General features: G+C 38.3%; 1 protein-coding gene across 1 annotated transcript in view; it reads left to right on the top strand.

The window, feature by feature from the left end:
* The window catches only part of ksr2 (kinase suppressor of ras 2), a gene marked incomplete at its 5' end in the record, with an annotated part of 124,590 nt that overhangs the window by 1,640 nt on the left and 108,340 nt on the right, over nucleotides 1–14,610 (top strand). The gene's annotated exons all lie outside the window — the stretch shown is intronic.

The raw sequence follows: 14,610 nt of genomic DNA, 5'->3' as shown, positions 1-14,610 counted from the left end.
ACAGACACAAAGTGTGGATGTTCTCAGTAGAATACGACTGTGCAAACCACGACACCACCGTACGAAAACACATCAAGCATCTTAACTCTGTTTTCAATCAAAGGAAGGCATGACTGAAATAGGACAAAAAAAAAAAAAAATCACTTTCTTCGTTCACTTTCTAAAACCAGTCTTTCTTTGTAGCTAAAATTGGAAACGTCTTTGTCAGGTTAAAAACTGTCCCAGTTTACAAAGATTTTTACGATTTACTAATCAGTCAAACCTCACGTTCATCAACTGGAGGCGTGTTGATGATAGAGTTGCGTCTTTATGACTAAATAGAGTTGTAGTAATCTACACATGGAGGCAGCACATTAGAAGCTGTTTTTAGCTGGGTTACTATAGAGTCACAGTGATGCTCTATTTTTATTGTCTAAATGAGGAAGCTGGCTTTTCATGATACTTCTGTAATGAACAAATATATTGTTAAGATTCTTGCATATAAAATAACCTATCGTTGATGAAACTTATACAATGAGTCTTATTCTTGAGTCAGACTGTTTACAGTTGTTCTCCATCTTTAACACTTTTGCGGCGCAAAATACATTTTCTAAAAGTGAAAACCTAATTTTGGCTTGACACAGTATTTATTTATGAAAGGTACAATATATTTACGTGCTTGGCTACCAGTGTGTTAGTTGGTTTCGCCGCCGCACATCTCTAAAATTCAGTACTCTTAAAACTTTAAGTATCATTTTTGATAGTTAATAGATTGAATAGTTTGGGCAAGACAAGCAAACACAACAGCGTTTCATAAACTTCACACATGAGTTTGAACGATCTAAAACGCAAATCTTAATACACATTTGATGCCGTTGAATGAAATATGAAAATCTATGGGCTTTCATGAACCACACATTTTACTAAAGCATTAAACCAAAAAAGATAAGTCAACTTGGGGATTAATGAGCTAACAATGCTAAGTGCTAACAAGCGTTTAGGATTTTATCTTTATCTGCCATTAAGTAATATCTCTCAGAATTCCTAACCACTCGATGTGGGAGAGCTTTTTCTTGTTGATAATTTCACAAGACAGCAGGGCCGTACCGTAAAAACATCCCTGATTCAGTTCCAGGCTTGAAAGTCATTCTTTGTGGAGTTTGCATGGTCTCCCTGTGTGCTGGTTTTCTCTTGGTCGTCTCCTCCCACAATCTAAAAACAAGGGATTGAGATTAATAAGTAACTTGGGATTGATTATAGGTGTAAAACTGCTTGGCTCTGTGTGTGCCGTATGATATACTGGATTGTACAGGTAAAGTGGATGGATGGACGTACAAAACTGACCACAAGCAGGAAGAACCCTGTGGAGAACGTGAATACACAATGTGAGAAGCCGTGTCACCTCACAAAAATCCTGATTCGGTTATCATGGCTTGTATTCTGTCAAACAACCCTGACATGACCTGACCTGACCTGACCTGAAGCAGAACTGATGAATTACAATGCCTTCATTGCAAGCAGGTACACAAGCAAAAAGGTTAGATGATTCAAAAGAATGCTGAAAGTTATGTCATGTAATTTCCTTTTAAAATACATATTGATATTGAAAAAAAAACATTTTCAACTTTCCTATTTAGGAAATGGTCATCAGTGTATTGTGCACACTGCAGACCCACAAAAATGCTAATGCAGTGGAAAATGTCATTCTGCATGTATTCAACTTCATAATATCTTACATTTACTACACATCAGCTAATCAAGCCTTTTTGTTTTATTCTTTATAATTCTAGGTGAGAAGTCATGAAAATCAAGAAGTAGTTATTAGAAATAGTAGAGTAGATCATAAGAGCAGATTTATTTCACTAAAAGCGCTAATTTTGTGAGATGCACCTACATGTATACAAACAAGCCGGTTCGAATAGAAACTACAGGATTTGTAAGACATTTTAGAAGTTTTCATAGTCTGTCTTTATTTTTGAGTCTCATGAACTTAAAAAGTTGGACAAAGACGAAGCTGACAAAGGAATCTGAAATTTATTTCAATTTTAAACAAATTTTTCCTTTAGTACTTTTAACACAATATTTTAAGTTGCACTACTTTCTTGTTTCCCATACAAAAATGAATTGTTTTGATATCTTAAGATTATTTTTCTTCTAAAACTTGTTCAATCATCTTCATTTTGAGGCATCCAGCTCAATTTTTCAAATAGTCGAACACAGTTGGTAGAGCACAATTGGACTGTGGCTTTATGAACACCGACCACTTTAGTTTGGAATGAATGACTATATAAACCTTACATACTTTCACTGAATAAAGTTTTCTCTTCATATTTACTAAAATAGTCTTGCTCACTTATTCTCTAACTACCTGTTTTTATCATTATAAGAATCACTTTACACTGAGCACACTTTATTGTTTAACTCTTTATTGTTTAGAGTTAAACAATACACAACAAGTCACATTTCGTCCCTCCTTGAACCATGTTTCATCACTATGGACATTCAGATTGTCTCATACCAGCTGCGGTTAAACAAAGACAACCAATTTATTTTTTTCTATCCTGTCACAACTGGCAGGGTTTGGCACGTGCACTTCTCGTCACCATGACTCCCAGACAGTTTTTGATGGCTTGTAAATTCAATAATTATGCAAAAATTAAGCTTTGTGTCTATACACTAGTCATCACAGCTTCGCCCAGGGCTTCTGCAGTATGATGTTAAATCTCTGAAAAGATCTGCATGGCATGGGCAGAAGCAACACTTTCAAAAAAGTTGCCTATCCTTCCGTCTCCACAGAGATGAAGTTGCGCTGTTGACGTGTCAATGGACACCCAAAACGCTTTCCGTTTTCACTTGGAAAACCTAAATCTGATGTGGCGTTTCTGCCATTTTCTGGAATTCATATCAAACTGATTTTCCAGAAATGTAGTTGATGAGAGGTTTGCTGCCATTGTTCTTTGATAACAGTTGTGTTATTGGATGTCGATGTTTTAGTTGTGTCCTACGTCCATTACTCCAAGTTTCATTTTATCCTTTTGTGTCTAAGCAGCGAACAATTGCTCATGTTGATTTAGATTTGAAGCGCACATCTTGAATCTTTAAAGGGTAGTGCCAGCCATTGGAGCACATTCAGTACAAACAAGATGATGGGAAACTTTAATTTGTCAGAAAGTTTGTATCAAATCTCTTCATACTCTAAATCCTTGAAGCAAATCTAAGCTGTCAATGGTTGACAACCTTTGTTTTAGAGCAACCTCAGGATGTTTTGCTTTGCTTTAATGCTTTAATGAGTTGGCTGTAGCTCAGGTAGTGGAGCGGCTTGCCCACCAATCCCAATATGAGTGGTTCAATCTCTCACCCTGCTGGTCCATTTGTCAAAGTTCCCTTAAGCAAGGCACTGAACCAAAATGATCCCAATGGTGTGTGAGCACAATGCATGATAGTCGCCCTCATGAGTGTGTGAGCGCATAAATAAGACTGTGAAATATGCTTAGAAATTGCGTCGATAATTAGCAATATAAATGGAATCAGTTTATTTGTCCAGTCTGTAGCACTTTTTATGAGGAAGTTTTATGGTTTGAAGAACAACAAAACTATGCAAACTGCTTTGTTTTAGCTCAGTTATTTGCAGTGCTTTGATATGACCAGTGTGTGTAAGTGACTACACTGACTAGGAGAAAAACCAACATGAATTCAGGCCAGAGTGCTGTATTTTGGTAGCTATGCACTGTTGTGGGCTGTGATTGTACCGTTGTTAAATTTAGAAGACAAGTCCCTCGTAAAAACAGATTTTAGCGCTATCCAGGAACATGTACAGACCTCGGCAAACACTTTTGGGCCAAGATGAATCCATTTATCCTTCTTATTTGTCATTTCTATTATTCAAAAAGCATGAAACAGTACTCATAGAAAGAAACTGCTAAATAAAATGATAAACATAAAAACAAAGGTAATCATTCTTTGTTTTTACTCCTGTGAACTCACTTTGTCTGATTTGTGTATGTCAAACTGTCCTTTCCATCGCTTCTGTAACAAATTAGGGGTTTTCATGAAGACTACATTGATGTTAGACAAACTAATCCTTAGTGACCAATGTTTGCTGAATGTGGTGTGAACCTTCTGCCATCCACCCGTCTTTAATACCGCCGGAGCCGGTCGTCGATAATTATAGGTGAAAGCAGGTCACACCTTCAGCAGTCCATCACAGGGCAAACAGAGACAGACAACCACACGCACTCACAGTTACGCCTATGATTCGCGAGTTAACCTCACATGCATGTTTTTGGACTGTGGGAGAAAACCCACACACAAGAAGAACATGCAGACACTCCACATAGTAAGGCCTTCTTTTCAAATCCACAGCATGCTGACACTGTGAGGCGAGAGGGCGAACCACTGCACCATCATACAGCCGGCAACACAGTTAAAACAACTGATTGCTTTAAAAGATTTAACTTGAACTTAAAAAGGTTTCAGTGGCTATATATTTCAAATTACAACCACGATACACTCTTGTTGCAATTACATTGTAATTACAATGTAATAAGCACAGAGAACAATACACCATAAACATTACCAAGTGTACACAGGCATTCGTATGACGAAGTTGGACTGCTATTACAGTTGACGCTGAACTATAAAACTACCACGTCCTGGGAGAATATGGGCAGGTAGTCCACTGGTATTGATCATCTCACACGTATAGAATAACTATTAGCCACAGCTGTGGTGGGCATGCAAAATAGCCGCGTTTCAGAAAAAGTTCAGTTTTTGCTCTATGCACACGGAAAGAGAGACAGAGTTGGAGTGTTTTCAGAAAGTTGCGCTTTCCTTTGTTTCCACAGAGTCAGAACATTATCGAAAAGTTCCACCTTGGGAGCCATTTTCAAAAAGTTGTGTTTTCAGTGTCTCCGAGAATCGTTGTGTAAATAGACACCCAAAGTTTTCACTTCCCAACCTTGTCATGGGGCTTGACATAATTTTAGGTTCTTCTGCTATCACGTAGCTGTACTATTTATTACTCACATAGACTTTGAAAATAGTGAAATACACAGTATATTATACTCAAATAGTGGCGCCTCTTCTCCAGTTGGTTTTGCCTCTTTCCATGGCCCAAAGATGAGCTGACCTGTCCAGGGTCTACCATGCTAGATTGCGAGGGACAGGTCCCGCTGTGATTTGTGAATGAACCACAGAGTGAAGGAGGATGTCTTCACCAGCATTACTTCAGGAAGTCAGACATCGAACAAGATTTGCTCCTAAGATCAAATACATGTGCATGTGATCTCTAACCCATACCGCTTTATCAATCTCATTCCTTTTTGCATTTCTTTGGAATCAGTGTTGAGAAGCTTTTTCGACCACATCCACCTCATTATGAACCTAAAACACAGACTGTGCCTCAGCCACAATCTGTTAGCAGTGTTGAGCGTTGAACATGTTTTATCTTTGTTAAGAATAGAAGCAGCCTATACGACTACCTGGATGAAGCGTCAGACTGGTTTCCATTATTGTGATTAAACATTGTTGGTGGTATCCCTGGGATACACAGGAATGGTCAGTGCACGTAATGAACAACCTTTTTTGGGAGTTTTTTTTTATAGAGCCATGTGATAGCGTGTCATGTGATCCGATTATGTATTTGGTACACTAGACATGAATGCAGGTCAAAAGAAGTGTGCTTCATTCATATTCAAATATATGAGATGAGCCAAGCATTTACGGCTCTGCTCTGTGGTGTTTGCTATAAGCAGTGGTGTAGCAAATACAATTTTCTACTTTAAGAGTGGAAATGTGGCGTGTTCTATTGAGATGATAAACGGCGATGAAGAACAGTTGAATCGCCATAGTTTACAATAATAAAATGTTTGTCCTTGATGCAAACTAGGTCATATGAGATGAGAGTTGTCTGGTCATATCTAAAGGCACAAGTATTTATACTCTCTACAAATAGCCTCACTCAAAGAGTACGTGAAAGGCTGAATGACCTGTTGACAAAGCACTGGACGTCTGTCTGAGGGACTTGTTTGCTAATAAACACTAAGAAAAATAGTGCATTACCATTATCCCCAATCAGGAGGACATTTATGTCCAATATTGAGTTTATTTCGCTTGGTGGTTGGTTTCCAGTGACACCTATACATATGCCTCTTTAGCTTTAACGCTCCGTTTCAGAGAATGCAACATTATGACTTGACTCTTCACAGAGAGTCGGATCTTTCGCCTTTCAAGTGGCTCCTCAGATGTTTTTGTCACTAAAATGAATGTATTTCCAAAAGTAATGTAATAATAATTATGGAAACTAGAATACATACAGAATGTTATGTGGCTTAATACACCCAACATGGAGCAGACTGACGAGCCTCTGCGTCTGCTACATTATAAAAACTACAAATTGCAAAGTGCACGAACAAACATTCGATTGAAGTTTTTAAATGTTCTGGCCCACGAACCGCATGTTTGACCTGTGTGTTCTAGGCTGCAAACCCACCGCTGCCCCTCCTGCTTATGTGTACACACAGACGTTGCACATTGTGTAGTGGACCGTTTAACCAAGTTGCTCAGATCGTTGACTTGACGAGTCGGCTTAAAGAGCCGTTACGGACACACCACTACTTTGTTGAACCAACAGAGTAGGAGGCCGTGGCTCAGTTGGTAGAGAGGGTTGTCTTTCAGTCACACGGTTGCAGATCCTTCATCCCCCCGTGTCTAAGTGTCCTTGAGCAAGATTGTGAACCCCAAATTGCTCTCAATGGATGGATTGAGCGCCTTGCATGGCAGCGGTCTCCATTGATGTTTGGGTGAATGTGACTGGATAAACAGTAAAATTCTTTGGGGACTGTTGAATCAGTAGAAAAGTGCTATATAAGTGAAATCCATTGGCCATTTCAACAACAGTTCGCATATTTGACATTATGGTCACAAGAATAGATTTAGACAGTAAATATACCTGATCAAGCTGAATAAAACATTGTAATTGAACTTGACTATGTGTATTTACTTGTGTTCACATTCTCCCCCCCCCCCCCCCCCCCCCCCCCCGTCTTCAAAGGGGACAGAAGTTGTCTTGTTAGCAAACATGCTATTATCACTCTTTTCCATTTAGAGTCGTGTTTCTGTCCATGCTGCATTTTTGAATCCAATATTGATGCTAATTTTAGCGTAGTTCTTTGCTTCCAGCAACACCTGAGGGAAATATCAGGCTCATAATCTCTAGCTGTCTATTGAACCATGTAAATTAAACATAATAACAAATTCAGGAGTTTTGTTGTGACGATTACAAGCATAACCGTGTCTGTTATGTTCTGAAGTGGTCACTCTTTGATTGGGTCCAGACAACTAAAACAAATCGATTCTATTTAAAAACAAAATATTGTGGCTTTAAAACATCTATTTGTGTTCGAAAATTGTTTAGATTGAATTTTGTCTCCTTATCAGAGTCAAAATCCAGTTTCAGCTTAGTGTAATCCACCCATATTAGATTTCACACTTTCTTCAGCGGTTACAGTACCGAAGTTGCTTCTTACTTGCTTCAACTTACCTATTTCTACATTTCTTTGGTTAACCAAAGGTCAGATTGTCTTTTTTTCTTCTAAAGCTTGCTGTGGCCAATGCTGTAATGCTGTAAGAGTGGCGAGGGAGGTAACCTAATAATTAAGGTTGTGTTAAAACAATAAACAGCCTCTCAGTATGAAACCCTGTAAAGCTGAGCTCTAGAAGTAATAAACAAACCCTTTTCCCTTCATCACAGTTTGTGTCATTTGTTACTTTGTACTTATACACCCCTTCATCCTTCTTGTTCGCATGTGTCGCATGAAGTCAGAAAAAACAGTTAACAACAAAGTGTCACAAGGTTTTGGCAAAGTGTTGATAAATGGAGCAGATAAGTTGCATTAAAATAGGTTTAGGGTACCGGTACATTTGTTATGATCTTTGTAAGTCTGTTGCTTTGATTATTTTTAAATATTACGCAAACTATTATTCTGACTTTATGTTGGACCGTTTTATTCTGGGTATGCTGAAAAATAGAAATTTGGTTGAATATTTTTGATTTATGGAAATCTTTAAAAAAAAAAATGCAATGCTTTTATGATACATTATTTCAGATTGAAAGAGGGTAATTTTTAAAAAAAAATTCTTTAATATCTGTACTTTTTTATTCACAATTTCAGTGAATCTATTATTTTCTTACGCTGATTGACATAAGTCTCTTCACATAAAAACTGTCGTGTTTGTATGGTCTCACTTTAACCGTGAATAAAGAAAACGCTGTTCACTCAGCACTGCCCCCTGTGGTGCGGCAGATGGCCTTAACTCTGCTTTTTCATTGCTGATGGTTGTCAAAACCAGACGAACCAAAAGACACGACGAGCTCAGCATAGAGTCCGTGTGGAACCGCACGATGTTGAAAGAGCCACACTTTGGAGCTGCCTCACTTCACCTCTACTTGTTTTCGGTCAATGTCATTTTCTTACCTGCACCCGTTTTTTTCTCTACATTTTTAGTATTTTACAGCTAAGAGGTATACATTTGAGCATTTCCCAGATGAGGAGTTGTAGAGAGGTTTAACGCATAGGTTGTACCCTTTTCTGCTTGAAGACCATTCATTCTGCTTGTGAATGAGCTTGTCTCATAGTTCAGGACATTTAGGATATACGATGAAAGTCCAGGACATTTAGCCTAATCGGATACAGCTGTTGAGAAAGTGACAGTCTGCTGCAGATTCATTAAGTGTTCTGGTTTATCGGGATTAACAGATAACCCTAGTCAAGAGGTCAGTTTAGCTTGTGTCTGAAAAACGTTTCACACGTTAGAGTCATCAAGTTTAGGAGGCTGCCTTAATTAATACGGAGCAAAAATGCGGGTTAAGTTGTGATGTTCGGAATTTGGTTGATGTCGGGGATGGCGACTTTGTACGGAACAAGAATGAGGAATAGGGTTGCGCTGTATAGATGTATGGCTGAAGAGCTCTAACTGCACTAATTAGTCCTGTTTGATTGATTGAAGCACACAATTGTCAAAAATAAGAAACAAGGAAAGTAACTCTCTCTCTCATTCAGGACATAGTGTCCCTGTTTCTCGTTTTAAAAAGTAAATGGACCTTTTTGGTTCTGTAAACAAGGGCAGTTCCTAATGTCATGCCCTAAATGGATGAGAATCTCCACAAGCATATCGCCGCTCAGTTTGAGTTCAAACCACTTTAACGACTACAAAACCGAGGAAGCCTCTTTGATGTGAAGTGAAAACGCTTCAAAACCTTAAGCGAATCCAGTTTCCTTTTTAGAATAGAATTAGAATCCTCAAGGAATTGTCCCGTGTTTAACAGGAGTATTGGTTCATATTTGATGCCATCTACTATGAGCTTTTGTTGAAGAATGTATTGTCTATTTGAAACAAGCTTTTAGTCTCCGTGAAAGGCTTTCCACAAGATTTTGGAGACATTCTGTGGGAATGTTTGCCCATTTGTTCCGTAGAACATTTATGAGGTAAGGCACTGATGTTTGATGAGAAAACTTTGCTTATAATTTCTATTCCAGTGTCAAGATCTTCAACACAAAAAGAAACATCATGTTGAAACAGAAGAAGACATTCCCCAAACGAGTGCCACAAAGTTGGAAGTAGAACATTGTCCAAGATATCTTGGACCTGCTAAGTGATGAAGCTACATGAGCTTCACCTTACCTACCTTGATCAGGTCTAAAATCGTTCTCCCAAACTTTGTTTAAAGGAAGATGTTCTTTAAATTTGAGGCCCTTGACATGTGTTAAGCGTTTCTCAAAACCAGACCAAAAGCCCATTCTTACCTTTTCTCAACACTAATCTCAGCCGAGGCCTCGTTGAGCTCACAGTTTAAGACACCGCGTGTATTTCTTGCTTGATAACACTGAAAAGTTTCAACTTGCTTCTTTGGAAATACTTTCACTTTTAGCAGAAGCGTTGTTCTTGTCTTAACAGTCTGTGCAGGGATGGAGACAGAAGGTGACGATAATAAAGTGTTAAAACCCGGGATCACTTTCAGCTTGCTATTGTTAGCCTGCTAGCCCGAGCAGCTTATGCTTGTGCACCTGCAGTTCAGTATGTCCATGTGGGCTTTTTAGCTTTCTTTGCCAAATCTGCTCAGACTGTTTGTTTTTAATGGTTATACCACTTATTTGTTCTAATGAGTTTTAAAGCATTAAGTTCACAATTTGCATGTGGCCACTGGTCACCTTGGTCTTAACCAGCGAGGCATCGTGAATGTTCAACTTGTCAAAACCAGTTCATGTCAGCGATTGAAACCTGTGTTTCCCTTCTCGTTCGATATTGGTGGTCAATAGAGTTACATGTGTTGTTTCTTAGTAGGCTGTTATCGACCACAGAGCAACAAACAGGCAGACAGACTTCTTGATCTTGCCAACATTAAACGTTTTTTGTGCAATTAGTTTTCGACACGCAAACAACTTGGTCAAAATTAAATTAAATTCAATCCAATTCAATTAAATTTTATTTATATAGTGACAAATACAGCACAGTAATTTCAGGGTACTTTTACAGAGAACTCCCCAAGAATTTCATATCAGCAAGTATAAGCAATGATGGAAAGTAAAAACTCTCTTTTAACCAGAATCAGAGGTGGCGGCTTTCTGCTGTTCTGGTTGGCGTGATGGGCGAGAAGGAGAAAAAAAAGAATCGGCCGGACAGAGCAACGAGGAAAAGTACATAAATCCACTTGCTGTAGGTGTGACGGGGACAGGGGGCTCAGACCACACACTTCAATTTCTAATGTCAAAGGTCCTGCAGGAAAGTAGAGAGAGAGGAGAGAGAGAAAGAGAAAGAGAGCATAGACGACAGGAGAGAGACAAATGTTATTGACATGCAATAGTGAAATATTTAGTGTAACAAAGGAGAGAAGCCCCGTGTAGGTTGTCCAGCAGGCTTAACCTATGGTAGCTTGATCCAGGATGACCTGAACAAGCCCTCACTGTAAGCTTTATTAAATAGAAAAGTTTTAAGCCTAACGTTAAAAGTACATAGTCTTTCAGCCTCCATAACTGAAACTGGGAGCTGGTTCCACGTGAGAGGAGCCTGATAGCTGACAGCCTCCCTCTCTACTTACTAAATGTATGAAAATGTGTTTACTATTGGTGGCACTTGAACAGGAGTATTTTTAAGTGAATATCTAAACCTTATACCAGTCCTGCTCCATTATGTGTACTTTCATATTCTTTGTACTTCATCCTCTGTCCCCAAACAGTGTTTATATCATAATTAGTGCATCTATTTTCCTTCAGACTCCAATAGGTGCATTCAGGCCCACCACATCATGTCTATTTATTAAGAAAAAACTTTGACACCAGCCATGTGATATGTGCAAATAACATTTGAATTTTAATGATTAGAAATCAAATTTTTGCCAGATCAATTCAAAACTGTTTACATATACTATGTACTGTGGCACCATTGCTGCATCTGAAAGTTACCCTTAATTTTTGTTTTTAGTAGCGATACAAATGTTTTCTTCAGTTTTTTTTTTCGTCTCTCCTTTTTTTCTGACACCTCAGTTTCACATTTCCATTTCGTCAAGCTCTCGGAGAATCCATGATCATCATAGATGGGTTTTTAGTTTTATTTTTTGCATTTTAGTGACCATCGCCAGCCCTCCCTGAAGGTGAATGGTCACACTATCGTTGCTTACTCTGGACCAGTGATACAAATGTGATTAAAAGTCTGAGCTGTTAATCTATTTATGTCAGGCAGATATCTGTATGTCATTAACCCGTGCACAGAGAAAATGAGTAGAATATTCTTAGTAGATCCAGCCTGAGTCTCAGCAGCGTTACATGCTGTAAGACGTCCACACACTCAGCCGGGGTGAATGCGTGCTTCTCTGTAGGTGTGGACTGAGCAGTCGCCTTATCCGGCAGAGTGTTAGCAGCCGTGGGCAGCCGCTGCTGTAGGGTTTTTCTGCATTCAGAGGTGACTTGCCGGTCCCTCCTCCACTGGTTTCTACTTTGGTATGCACTGATGTAGGCCAGCACTGTCTAATTTCTCGCAGTCATTTTGTAGGTGTACACTTGGAATCAGGCCATCCACATGCATCATCCTGAAGTCTTTCAGCATCACGTCACTCAATGTGGACCTCATTTTACCATCGTTTCCAATCAGACCAATCGTTTCAGCTCAAAACTGCTTAGTAACAGAGATACTTACTATAAATGTGTTGGCTGCAGAGATGTGAGACTCGAGTACAGACAGAACAAAGTGTTAGTTAATTTAGTGTGTATGTTAGGCTTATTTTCTTCACATTTCCTTCAAGTACACTACTCACTATAGTAAATGATCAGAGAAAGACCATGCACACCAGTGATAGATAATTGAGTTTGAGTGAGTTTCAGTTTTACTGATTAAGAAGTTTGATTGGTTCTTTGTGGAGCTTGCATATTCTCCCTTTGCTGCTGCATTTTTTTTATTTTTTTAAATATTCCAACTTCGGAAGTCCAAAGACACACTGCAAGTTTATTGATAGTGCACCATTCAGACACAGGGCAATTCACAGTGCTTTACAAGGGATGAACAGAAATACATAAAAAAAAAAACAATTAAAAAAATTCACATAAAAATTAGATTACATAAATCCTTTATTAAAATAAAGGAAATAAAACAAGTAGAATATATTGCTTGATGAAAGGCCTTATCCAATATTAATGTATTAAGTCCTGATTTAAAATAAGTGAGTATGTGAGCAGTTCTCAGGTGGATGTTTCATATTCTACGGGTAAATCTGAGATCTATTGAAGCCAGAGACCTTTCAAAACTTTGTTGACAAGAAATGGGATTTTGAAGTGGATCCTTTGACACACAGGCAGCCAGTGCAAAGATTGAAGCTCCACCCTCTTTGTGTCGGTGAGGACTCTGGATGAGCTGCAGCTGTCTAACAGATTGTTTTGTTTACTGAGATCTGTAAACACACCGTTACCATAATCCAGCCTGCTGAAAATAAATGCATGAACAAGTTTCCCTGAATCTTGTTCGGTGAAAAATGTGAAAAGCTGGTGTTATTATTGTCTTAATGTAAGTGATAGTGACATGTTCAGGATATATCCTGCTATCTGCTTAAATGAATCAGTGTGACATGGGTGGCATAGATGGTATTACTCAGGAAAAGTGGAAATCTGCTGTCCTGTCTTTGTAATATTGACGTGAGTCTCTATTTAAGCACAATAGTTCCTACCTCAGACAGTTTATAGTGTTTGCACAGGGTTTGAGGCTTTTTTTGTTTTTTAAAGTCGGTGAAACGAGCGGAGGAGAGGAGAGAATATCAGAGAGCAGATGTATGGCTGCAGATTGATTGTCGTACTAAGGGTGAAGAAAATAAAACTAGTAAACTAGAAAACTAATTTCTCAATATACTCTATAGACATGTGTACCTACATGGTGGGCTGTGGCTGAGGTGGACCACTACAAGTGGGGATATTGTGCGATATAAGTGAAATTCATTTACAATTCTCAACAGTATTCCCATATCTCACAACTGATTCAGACATCAATGTATTACATTGCTGTTTAAAACATGTTGAGGTATATATTTTGTGAAATCGTCTGCAATCACGTGTTCAACAACTAAGTCTTCACAGGAATCCTGGTTTAACTGGTGGAACAGAAGGTTATTTTCTCATTGTACTTACTATAACTTTTCCAAGTCAGTTTTTCTAAATAAAGACAAGTTCAAGCGAGAGATAATTAGGTCATAATCGACAGCTCCGGTCTAAAAATAAATTGAAAAAGTGCTTGGTTGGAAAAAATAAAACCCCACACCATGCACTTTTGGACTGATGCAACAAGGGTTTGTTATATATTTAAGTGCATGCATTTGTCACAAATCACATTGTTTCTTGCAATACTAAACACTGTTACTGCATGTTCACTTGATATAATGCAGCCCTGATCCTAATAAACCATGATCTCTGATTTGACAGTGTTAGTGTCACATGTGAATGTGGGTGAATAGGCATGTGTGACGTGTTAAAATAAGAAAAAGCTCACGACAAGTATTATTGACTAAAAGGTCACATACGTATTTTATTAATCTTATCTCAGTGTTGAAAGTTTTACTGAAGATATATTTTTGTTTTATAACCATGCATAAAAAATGTATTTGCATGTGTAATCGCTGCAAGCTTTATTGACCCTCTCTTTTGCCGTACACAAGTATACAAGATTATGGAATACATTTATTTTACCCCCAGAGGTGCACTTTAGTCTGTATTATGTGGTGAGCCAGTTCAGGTGATCAGGATTATTACACAGATGTAGAAATGTGTCTACATTAAAGATCTTTTCTAGAGTTTAACATGTTCTTCTGACCATTATATGAACGAGCCAAATATATTTTTGAGTTCCAGCTACATGTGACCAAATGTTTTATGCCTTTGAAGATGTAAATATTGTTATAAAAATCCACTGTGATCCGTAAGTTGTAAAGCACACGGTGAACTGAGGCATAATATTGTCATCTGTTGTATACGGATAGTTAATTAAATGTGAACTTAATAATATATAACTGCTTTGTTGCACTAAAACAAAAACAGAGATTTAGAGTTCTAGTTATTTGAAATGCTGTTATTTACTCAACCCACTTAAGATGAAATTGTG

The sequence above is a fragment of the Lipophrys pholis genome (genome assembly GCF_963383615.2).
Source record: "Lipophrys pholis genome assembly, chromosome: 7".
Classification (NCBI taxonomy): domain Eukaryota; kingdom Metazoa; phylum Chordata; class Actinopteri; order Blenniiformes; family Blenniidae; genus Lipophrys; species Lipophrys pholis.
This window is presented reverse-complemented; position numbering and strand designations above follow the sequence as displayed.